Source organism: Spermophilus citellus (assembly GCF_964194105.1).
Source record: "Spermophilus citellus genome assembly, chromosome: 2".
Classification (NCBI taxonomy): Eukaryota; Metazoa; Chordata; class Mammalia; order Rodentia; family Sciuridae; genus Spermophilus; species Spermophilus citellus.
This window is the reverse complement of record NC_138183.1, coordinates 76,510,987-76,523,631: the sequence shown is the minus strand read 5'-3', so window position 1 is coordinate 76,523,631 and position 12,645 is coordinate 76,510,987.

The following is a 12,645-nucleotide window of genomic DNA, read 5'->3' as shown; positions in this document are numbered from 1 at the left end:
AAATATATATAGTGCTTTATGACCATTTTGATAATGTTAATTCTGCCTATCCAGGAACATGGGAGATCCTTTCATCTTCTAAGGTCTTCTTCCATTTCTTTCTTTAGTGTTTTGTAGTTTTCATTGTAGAAGTCTTTCTGCTCTTTTGTTAGATTCCCAAGTTATTTAATTTTTTTGAGGCTATTGTGAATGAGATGGTTTTCCTAATTTCTCTTTCAGTGGGTTCATCACTGATGTATAAGAACAAATTTGATTTATGGGTATTAATTTTACATTCTGCTACTGTGCTAAATTCATTTATTAGTTCTATATATTTCTGGTGGAACTTTCTGCATCTTCTGATTATAGAATCATGTCAGCAAATAGTGATAGTTTGAGTTCTTCTTTTCTTATTCATATCCCTTTAATTTTTTTCTCCTAGTTGCTCTGGCTAGAGTTTCAAGGACAGTGTTGAATAGAAATGGTGAACGAGGGCATCCTTGTCTTGTTCCTGTTTTAAAGGAAATGCTTCCAATTTTTCTCATTTAGAATTATGTTGGCCTTGGGTTTAGTATATATACCTTTACAATAGTGAGGTATGTTCCTACTATACCGAGTTTTTCTAGTGTTTTGAACATGAAAGGACACTTTATTTTGTCCAATGCTTTTTCTGCATCTATTGAGATGATCATATGATCATTGTCTTCAAGTTTATTGATTGATGAACTATGTTTATTGGTTTCCATATGTTGAACCAACCTTGCATCCCTGAGATGAACTCCATTTGATCATGGTGCACTATCTTTTTCATATGTTTTGTATACCATTTGCCAGAATTTTGTTGAGAACTATTGCATCTATGTTCATCAGGGACATTGGTCTGAAGTTTTCTTTCCTTGATTTGTCTTTGTTTCATTTTGGTATCAGAGTGATATTAGCTTCATGGAACGAGATTGAAAGGCTTCCCTCTTTTTCTATTTCATGGTATAATTTGAGAAGTCTTGGTTTTACTTCTTTTTTTAAGGTTTTGTACAGCTTGGCTGAGAATCTGTCTGGTCCTGGGCTTTTCTTAGTTGGTAGGCTTTTGATGACATCTTCAATTTCATTGCTTGAGATTGGTCTGTTCAAATTGTGTATGTCTTCCTGGTTTAGATTGGGTAGGTCATATATGTTTCTAGAAATTTGTTGATGTCTTCAAGCTTTTCTATTTTATTTATAAATTTTCAAAATAGTTTCAAATTATCTTCTATATTTTAGTAGTGTTTGTGGTGATACTTTCTTTTTCATCACAAATTTTAGTAAATTTGGTTTTCTCTATCTTTCTCTTCATTAGCATGGCTAAGAATTTATACATTTTATTTAATTTTTCAAATAACCAACTTTCTGCTTTGTCAATTTTTTGAATTGCTTCTTTTGTTTCAGTGTCATTGATTTCAGCTCTTATTTTAATTATTTCCTGTCTTCTACTGCTTTTCCTGTTGATTTGCTCTTCTTTTTCTAGGGTTTTGAAATGTAATGTTAGGTCTTTCATTCAATGAGTTTTTATTCTTGTAATGAATGAGCTCAATGCAGCAAACTTTCATACTAGTGCTGTTCATGGTGTCCCAAGATTTTGATATGTTTTTTCACTATTCTTTTTTTAATTGATTTTTTAAAAAAGTAAATGACAGCAGAATGCATTACAATTCTTATTACACATATACAGCACAATTTTTCATATCTCTGGTTGTATATAAAGTATGTTGACACCAATACCTGTCTTCATACATGTACTTTGGATAATTCCACAGCCCTTGCTAATCCCCTGCACCCTCCCTTTCCCTCCAATCCCTCTGCCCTATCTAGAATTCATCTATTCCTCCCATGCTTCCCCTCCCTACCCCCTATGAGTCAGCCTCCTTATATCAGAGAAAACATTTGGCATTTGTATTTTTGGGATTGGCTAACTTCACTTAGCATTATATTTTTCAACACCATCTATTTACCTGCAAATGCCATGACTTAATTATTTTTTATTGATGAGTAATATTCCATTGTGTATATATGCTACATTTTTTTTTATCCATTCATCCACTTAAGGGCATCGAGTCTGGCTCCACAGTTTAGCTATTGTGAATTGTGCTGCTATAAACATTGATGTGGTTGTGTCCCTGTAGTATGTTGTTTTTAAGTCTTTGAAGTATACACTGAGGAGAGGGATAGCTGGGTCAAATGGTGGTTCCATTCCCAGATTTCCAAGGAATCTCCATACTGTTTTTCATATTGGCTGCACCAATTTGCAGTCCCACCAGCAGTGTATGAGTGTATCTTTTCCCCCTCATTTTCGCCAACACTTAATGTTGTTTGCCTTCATAATAGCTGCCATTTTGACTGGAGTGAGATGAAATCTTAGAGTGGTTTTGATTTGCATTTCTCTGATTGTTAGAGATGATGAGCATTTTTTTTTCATATATTTGTTGATGATTGTATATCCTCTTCTGAGAAGTGTCTGCTCAGGTTCTTAGCCCATTTGTTAATTGGGTTATTTGATTTTTTTGGTGCTTAGCTTTTTGAGTTCTTTATATACCCTAGAGATTAATGCTCTATCTGATGTGTGAGGGGTAAAAATTTGCTCCCAGGATGTAGTCTCTCTGTTCACCTCACACAGATTGTTTCTTTTGCTGAGAAGAAACATTTTAGTTTGATTCCATCCCATTCATTGATTCTTGGTTTTAATTCTTGTGCTATAGGAGTCTTATTGAGGAAGTTGGGGCCTAATCCCACATGATGAATATTAGGGCCTACATTTTCTTTTATTAGACACAGAGTCTGTGGTTTAATTCCTAGGTCCTTGATCCACTTTGAGTTGAGTTTTGTGTATGGTGAGAGATAGGGGTTTAATTTCATTTTGTTGCATATATATTTCCAGTTTTCCCAACACCATTTGTCAAAGATGCTGTTTTCTCCAGTGCATGTTTTGGGCAACTTTGTCTAATATAAGATAATTGTAATTTTGTGGGTTATTCTCTGTGTCCTCTATTCTGTATCATTGGTTAGCCAGTCTGTTTTGATGCCAATACCATGCTGTTTTTGTTACTATTGTTCTGTAGTATAGTTTAAGTTCTGGTATAGTGATGCCACTTGCTTTACTCTTCCTCCTAAGGATTGTATTAGCTATTCTGGGTCTATTGTTTTTCCAGATGAATTTCATGATTGCTTTTTCTATCTCTATGAGGAATGCCATTGGAATTTTGACCGGAATTGCATTAAATCTGTGTAGTGCTTTTCGTTGTATGGTCATTTCGATAATATTAGTTCTGCCTATCCAAGAGCAAGGTAGATCTTTCTATCTTCTAAGGTCCTCTTTGATTTCTTTGTTTTGTCACTATTCTTGTTTACCTCTAAGTATTTTTTTATTTCATCTCTGATTTCTTCTGATATACATTCATCATTCAATAGCATATTATTTAGTTTCCAGGTCTTAGAGTAACTTCTATTTTTATTCTATCACTTATTTCTAACTTTACTATGATCTGATAGGATGCAGGGTACTTTTTGTATTTGCTAAGAGTTGCTTTATGGCATAAGATATGGTCTATTTTAGCAAATAATCTCTTAGAGACAGCCTATTGTTGGGTCTTGCTTTTTAATCCAATGTGCCAGTTTATGTCTTTTTTTTGGTACAGGGATTGAACTCATGGGTACTTGGCCATTGATCCACATCTCCAGCCCTATTTTGTATTTTATTTAGAGACAGGGTTTCACTGAGTTCCTTACATCTCCTTACATCACCATTGCTGAGACTGGTTCTGAAGTCGCAATCTTCCTGCCTCATCCTCCCAAACCTCTGAGATTTCAGGTGTGTGCCACTGTGCCCAGCTCAGTCTATGTCTTTTGATTGATGAGTTTAGGCTAATAACATTCAAGATTATTGTTGAAATGTTATTTATTTTCCTGGTCATTTTGATTTATTTCTAGTTTTTTATTTGAATTAGTTTCTTCTTTGATAGACTATTTCTTTAGTGTAGTCCCTTCCTTTGTTGATTTTCACTTTTTTTTTCATTTCATCTTCATGAAATATTTTGTTGGGAATGTTTTGTAGTGCATGCTTTCTAGTTGCAAATTCTTTTAACTTTTGGTTATCATGTAAGATTTTTATTTAATCTTCAAATCTGAAGTTTAATGTTGCTGAACATAGGATTCTTGATTGGCATCCATTTTCTTTCAGAGCTTGATATGTATTGTTCTTGGACTTCCTAGCTTTGAGGGTCTGGGTTAAGAAATCAGCTGAGGTCCAAATTGGTTTCCCACTATATGTAATCTGATACTTTTCCCTCATGTCCTTTAAAATTCTATCCTCATTCTGTTTGTTAAGCATTTTCATTATTTTGTCCCTTGGTATGGATCTGTTGTAATTTTGCATATTTGGTGTCTTGTAAGCCTCTTGTATTTGATTTTCCATTTTATTCTTCAGGTTTGGGAAATTTTTTGATATTATTTTATTGAAAATATTCCTTTGGTTTGTTTCTCTACATTCATCCATCCAATAAATCTTAAATTTGATCTTTTCATGTTATCACATAGTTCCTGGAAGTTCTGTTCATGGTTTCTTAGCATCCTTTCTCTGTGGTCAACTCTATTTTCATGATTATATATTTTGTCTTCATTGCCTGAGGTTCTGTCTTCCAAGTGGTCTTGTCTATTGGTAATACTTTCCATTGAATTTTTAATTTGGTTTATTTCAAGTGTTTGTTTATTTGTTTTTCAGAATCTCTATCTTTTTATTGAAATGATCTTTTGCTACCTGTATATGTGCTCTTATAACATCCTTTACTCCACAAGTCAGTTTAGCTATGCTCATTCTGAACTCATTTTCTGACATTTCTTCCACTGTAGGGTTGATGAATTCTGTTATTGGAGTAACTTGATTTGCTTGGGGTGATTTGTTCCCTTGCCTTTTCATGTTGTTTGTGTGCCTACCTATCTAACACTATGGATCTGAGTTAGTGGTTTCTACCCTGTGGACTTATAGTGTCCCTGAAGTTTTCTACTACCTCACTATTTAGGGGGAGACAAATAATAACAACCAATGCAATCAATATACAGCATTAAACCAAATAGTTTCTAGTATGATGTCTACAATGTTAATTTTCACAATAATCAGAAATTATATGATCAGTTATTACCTACAATAAAAACAGCAAGTTTGAAAAAGAGTTTACAATTTTCAATGGTGGACCAAGAGAGAACAGATGTGATATATGATGTTCTGATTCTGAGGGAGGAGGAGAGAAGACAGAAGTAAAACATTAAAGGAAGAGTGAAAGAGAAAACAATAGCAATTTGCTATTAGCAGGAAGAGAAGAGAATCAAGGGGAACAGGTGGAAGAAAAAAATATGTGTAATGCAAAAATTTAAATAAAAAATTAAAATAAAAATAAAACAATACACAACAAAAGTAAAATATACTAATCAAACATCCTAGTTTACACAAAACTAATCCATGAAAAATATCTGACTTCAAAAATGCTAGAGAAGAGAAGAAAAATAAAAAGAAAATTGTATAAATCTTCATGTACCATTAAGGTCACAGTTAAACAGTGAAAAAGAATTTAAAAGAAAAAAATGAAAAAAATTAATGAAAAGTTGAAGAATTCTTTATGCTGGAGTTCAAAATATTCTGTTTCTCAGCAGTTTTAGGTGGGGTTTTCTGGAGTATAATGCTCCACCCTCTGGATTGCTGGAGTAAGAGAGGAAATTCTGTAGGTGTAATTCCTGGTAGGGTTTAGGCTTGGGTGGGCTTCTGCCTCTAGTGGAATTCTTGGCCTGGATATTTTATATCAGTGCATCTGTAGCACCCAGTACTGGATGGTCCATGCTGGAAGCCTCTACCCCTGGGTTCCCCTGGGTTCCACTCATATGGTGGGGGAACCAATTCTTAGTCCCCTACATCACTGGCAGATTTCACATTTCCTGGTCACAGGTTCAATGTTCAATTTCTCCTGCCCCTAACTTTCTGAGTCATCGTGGTGTCCTCCCCCTTCCCTCCCAAGATGTGTCTCTCCCAGCCAGTCCTGAATGCAGCCAGACTGGAGGAGTATGGGTAGAACCGGGTGGGTTTCCATGATCAATTTCCCCTGGGTAAACCTCTCCAGTTTGATTTTCGTCTGGAACTTAAGCACACTGTATGTTGTGCAGTGTGTGTTTACTGAACCTGTATTTCTGGTCAGTCTTGTCTTTGCCAGGAATTGGCTTCCTCAGTTGCCGGCCCCCACATCATAGATGCAAAATGGTTTCTTCCTCCATTCTCCACATGCAACCTGGAGAGATGGCAGCTTCTTTCCCTATGCATGAATGTCATGCAGTGTGACCTTCAGGTTTGTTGGGCAAAGTCCTTCGTCTCTACACACTCTGTACCTAGATACACCTTGGGCCTCCTAAAAATGCACGTTCCCTTCTCCCTCCACTCTGCTCACAGAGGGACCACTTCAGGCCAGGCTGTGCTGATGGGGATTTTTTCCTTATTTTATTATATCCAACCTCTTGTGTCCCCAGTCTGCTTTGAAGGTCCAGTTTTAGGTTCCAGTAACTCCTCACTCCCTTTCTGTTCACTCACCTTGTGGGGAAGCTGCCTGTGTCTGCTTCCTTGGTTTCACACTACAGAGCAGGCAGAAATAAGACCTCCTCAATTCCACCATCTTGGATCTCTCTGATATTTTTCATATTTTATTTTAGACTGTGGCTTTTCCTATTTAATCTTTTGTCTTCTCTATCGGGTTTGCATCAATGTATGAAAATTTTCTTTGCTTACTCCTACTTTCTCTTTTCATTACCTTTTTACAGATGTTATTTCAAATTAATCTTTTACACATCTCATTCTAATGTGGAGTCCATTTCCCTGTAGGACTCTAACTGATGCACTCCCCCTACCCCCTGTTCCAACATCAAAAATCCACCAACCTCCTGGAAGTAAAAACTGCCCTTTGCATGAGTAGAAAGTTTGGTGGTATTTAAGCATTACATGCTGAAATACAACAATCTCTTTGTCTTAGAATAATCAGAGGACTCAAGTTTTACCAGGATTGTGCAGCTGAGGTATGGAACTTGAGAAAAGGCATAGTTATTTTAAGATTGTACTCTACTTTTTCAAAGATGGAATTACAGACATTTCGACCACCTATTAGACATTGCAAAGTTAATATCCAAAGTAGGAGATCCAATATATCTCTGCTCATAGGCTTGAAGGGTTCCTTATTTCTCACATTCTTGCCAATATTTCTTTACTTAACAAAAAGTTGTATAAAGCTTAAAAATGGGGGTTGGGGTTGTGGCTCAGCGGTAGAGCGCTCTCTCACACACGCTGGTCCCTGGGTTCGATCCTTAGCACCATGTAAAAAATAAATGAGTGAAATAAAGGTATTGTGTCCAACTATAAAATAAGTATTTTTTTTTAAAAAAGCTTAAAAATGGGCAGACTCTGTTCTCTATACTTTGAAAATATTAACTCATTTAATTCTCATAACAATCTTCTGACATAGGTACAGGAATATCGCTATTTTAGTAATGAGAAAATTGATATAGTCATACAACTAATAAATGGTAGATTCAAATTTATAATCAGATAATATTTGTCATTTGCATAATTTATTTCTTATGCCTGTCTGATGGGTGTTATCTTGCATTTACCTAAGTGTTGGCAAGATTGAACATTCACCTAAGTGTTGGTGAGATTGAGCAATTGAAAGTCAAGTTTTCTTTCTTATAAACAGTTTCTTGTTATAACATGTCATTTTTTCTATTGTGTTATTTGCTTTTGTTTTTGTAAGAATTCTTTATATTCTCTTGATGGTAATCATCCATTACCAATCAGATGTGATGAAAATAACTTTAGCTCATCTATAGATAGTCTTTAAAATTTGTTTTATTAAAAAACTCATTGATTGATTTATGACTCCAGATGTCACCTCCATTAATTGTCAAACTTCTGCAAAAGGACACATCTCTTTGTCACTTTTGCTTTATCACTGTTTGTATATATTTCTGCAATAACACCACTAAGAATAAAAGCCAGAGTCTCACAAGAGTGTGAATATCTGATAGGGTGAGTCCTTTTTTCCTTCTCACTTTTTCTTCAGATATTTTATGCTTTTCTTCATAATTTTCTTTTGATCACAAGTACTAATAGTATGTTTTGAGTACATTTCTTAATTTTCAAGCATATTCCCTGTTTTGTTTTGATTTTCTGTGTTTTTATTGATGATTTATGTTTCTAGAATTGTCAAATTTAGGAAATAAAAATGCAGGATTCCCTGTGAAATTTTCAGATAAACAACAAACAATTTTTAGCATAAGCATGTCTCAAGTATTACGTGGAACATGCTTGTTCTAAAAAAAAAAGTGTTTATTTGAAAGTCAAGGGTCATATAGATGTTCTATATTTTATAGCCAGCTGATTTTATGGAGTTTACTAAGACCTGCTTTATATTCTTGGTTTGCAGTTTTTCATATGTATTAAACAATACAGTCTTTTCAGGTTATAAGATGCTACATATGCTTATTGAATGAAATTTGTTAATTGTGTCTTTTGAATCTTCTGTAACCTTACCACTTTTTTTCTTTTCTCTATTGATCAGTTTCTGGTAGAGGCATACTATTACTGCATTTTTGTCCATTTGTTCTTAACATTATGAAATTGTATTTTAAACCAATTTCTCAGGTACACACAAATTCACAATAGTTACATTATTGTTTTCTGGTCGGTTGTTCTCTCTGCCCTTAGGTAACTCCTTATCCTTATTGCTTTTTTTTTTGGGGGGGTGAGTACCAGGGATTGATCTCAGGGGCACTTAACCACTGAGCCACACCCCCAGCCCTATTTTTGTATTTTATTTAGAGACAGGATATCACTGATTTGCTTAGTCCCTCACTTTTGCTGAGGCTGGTTTTGAACTCACCTCAGTTTCCAGAGCTGCTGGGATTACAGGAGTGTGCACCACATCTGGCCTTATTGCTTCTTTCTATATGTTGTATTTTGTCTAAAATTCCTATTGTTACGTAAGTCCTCCCTTGGTTGATACTTTCTTTTATATCTTAATTCATTCCCCACTTTTTTACATTCAGAAATATCCTGTCTTAGATGAGACACTTGTAAAAAAAATCTAACAGGATTTCTGAAGATGAATTTGATAGACTTTACCATTTTTAATTAGTGAGTTTATTCCATTTAACTATCATAAGAATACTGGTGCACATCTGCAATTATTTTTACCATTTAAATTAAAATTTCTTTAAATTTTGGTTAGTTTGATGATTTTTTTCATTCTGCTATCATATTTTCAATATTTAAAAATAGAATATTTTAAAAGCTCTACATTTTATTTATATTTTTAGTGTTTATTTATATTTTTTATCACGCACAATTAGCTATAAAATTTTATAACAAGCTCCAAAATTAATCATTATCTTCATTCCTCTTCTGAAGGGTATAAGGAATATCTGGTGTTTTAACTTCTCACTGAATAGCATGCTACCTCTCACTATTTAGACTTTGTGCCACATCTTTTATAAGGACACAATTTAATGTTATGATTGTATTTGTTCCTTATAGTGGATATTTGATTAAATTCACCATCACATTTTAATCAGTTTCTGGGTTTATATATGCTCTATCATTTAACTCTTTTGTGTTCATTGTGCATCAGCAGATGCAGGTCTTTCTGAAACACTCTATGGATGGCAATATCTTCATCTTTATAACTTTGTAAAGATGCACATGCAATTTATTTCATCTTAAAGAAATTTTATTCATCCAAATTAATTTCCTTTTAATCTATTGTCATCTTCTTAGTGGGCTTTGTATTGCTATTGCAAAATATTTAACATGGGGTAATGTATAAAGAGATGGTTTGTCTCATGACTTTAGTGGCTGTTAAGTTCAAACAGCAAGGCACTAGTGTCTAGTCAGGGTCCCATAGTCTACAGCATCACATGGTAGGAGAGTATGTACAAAAGAAAGGGATGTATGTGGGAGGAGACTACATGGGGAGAAGGGAAGCAAGAGAGTGGGGTTCACTCCCCAAATATAAACCATCCAAGATAGTCACATCAAATGTCTAGGGGGAATTAAATTATCCTAATAACCATCACAAAATTCACATGGAGTTTCCAGGTTATAGCATGCTTACAAAACAAAATTGAAAGGAAATGAAAAGAACTTCATATTATTTTTCAGATGAAAAGATAGAGATTATTCTGTAAAGGAAAAAATTTTAAAAATTAAAATTAAAATATATTAATATTATTTTGTTTAATTAAATTTGGTTCTAGTTATGACTAACTTCTGAAAATGATCTTCTTTTCTTCTTTGAAGTTTTCTCTTAACCATCTGTAAAAACATTTCCATAAAGATGATAAAAAGAAGCAAAATGCAGTTCTTAAACACATTATATATATATATATATATATATATATATATATATATATATATATATATATATATCACTATTAACTTATTAACTACAGGTATGAATAGCTCTAAAACATTCTTGTTCTTACCAATTTACAAATCTTTGAACATGCATTTTTGCAGAGCTTTCTTTTAGCACTAGATTTTTCTTTTTGTATTTTCTAATAGGAATTTTTTTAAAAACAGAATATTATTTCCTTATGGAATATAATATTATCACTCAGTGGCACATTACTTAAGTGTCCAACAGTTGTTCTTGGAAGTTCTTATTTTGTCAGATTCATTTGTTTGTTGGTTTGCACATTTTTAGAAAAAAAGAAGTTAAAAAGCATGTCAAGATACATTATATTAAGCAACATCTACTGACGATTTTAAAAATATGAGTCTATATATACTGGACTTTTCAACCTGCATTATTGTTTGCAAGTTTTTTTTAAATATAGGAAAATAGAACTGAATTTCTCTCTACACTGAGTATTTCCTTTTATAGTGTTGGCTCATCACACACACACACACACACACACACACACACACACACACACCTCGCATGCACACACCCCATAAGATAAAACCCTACTTTAATAAAAGATAGCTCCTTGTAAATTCCTTTGAAAAGGGTTTTTGCTTAAATAATCTTTTATAAAAGATGATGTGATTTTTTTTATGAAAAATTTCATAAGTTTATCACCTTTATATTAAACATTCTTTGGTGCTCTGTGAAATGAATCATTAAAATTGTGTCTTGGATTCATGTTGTCATAGCAATTGATTTTCTTTGGGGGAGTGTATTGACATTGAAATGCATAATACCACTAGAAGAGCCTGAAAATGGACTGGGGATGTAGCTCAGTGGTACAATGCCTACCTAACACTGGAAAAATAATATGGAAAGCACCTGAACTGGTAGCTTATTACTCACATTGTACATAATTTACTTAAGTCATTTGATCAAATCTCCCAGAAACAAAACAAATAAAACACCAAGAATACCCTAAATAATTAACAACATGTATACAGGAGGACAGGTCTTTCTTCCTTTAATTGTTGTTCTCTGCTTTATCTTTAGAGCTTAGCGCACTATCTGGCATGCATAAAGCGGAGTTCAATAAGCACGTGTTGAATAAATGAAGGAAGGTCCCCAACGTAGACTTAAAATGACCATAAATTTTTTAGTTCGCTTCACTTTGACAGGCGGTATCTGATTTCTGTTGTATTGAATGTGTGCTATTGCTGTCTTATAGTGACTTGTTTTATAATACAATATAGAGACACTTGTTTACTGAGAGTTTTGAGGCTGGAACATAAGTAGTAGTGAAATTTCCCTATGTGTCTGTTTGAATAACCACACTGGAAGCCTCGAGACAGCCCTAAAGACATTCTACTACCACGAGATCACCAGGTAGAGAGGCTCTTTGCAAGCATTCCAGAGCATGGTAACACTGAGCCACATTTTCCTGCCATCCCCTCTAAGATACCAAACAAATCGATGAAGCTGGTATGGATTCTCCAGGTGTACCTACCCTACTGATATTTGCAAGACCTCAGCTGGTGGTACACAGAGAAAGATAATTGCCCAAATGAGCCCTACTCAAACTCCTACTATATGAAATTGTGAGATAATAAAATGTTCATTATAAGTTACTAAATTTTGGAGTGGCTTATTATAGAGCAATATATAATAGAACAGTCTCCCAAAGAATTGCATTTTAGGATGGATGCAAGAAAAGGTAAAAAGATATTCAGGGATACAGGCAAATAAATCGACATTTACTTTTTTAGTATTGTTCCCTACATCAGAGTTTTGCATAGAGGGCTGTACAAATGCCTGGAAGATATAATGAACCCAATGTAGAAATCAGAATGTTTATTGCTTGAAAAAAATGAGAAATGAATATAAGTCAATGTGCTCCTTCTGAGGAACCATATGTCACATGTCAATTTCTCTCTTCTAATTTAGAGCTTCAATAAAACAATAAATTATCATCTTTTTTTCACCAAAATAATTAACATTAATAATAGGATTCCTCTAAGTTTTCCTGAGGGATTTTGTAGTTAACTATAGAGCAGAAGGCCTGGATCCCAGTAGTTGACTATCTAGAATTAACCTGACTCCTGTAAATGAAGCAATGAGTGGCTTATATCTTCAGGGTTCAGTGTCACAGAACCTCCATGGAGAGGAATAGTATGTTTTACCTTATTGGAAAAACTCTTTGGGGGCAATA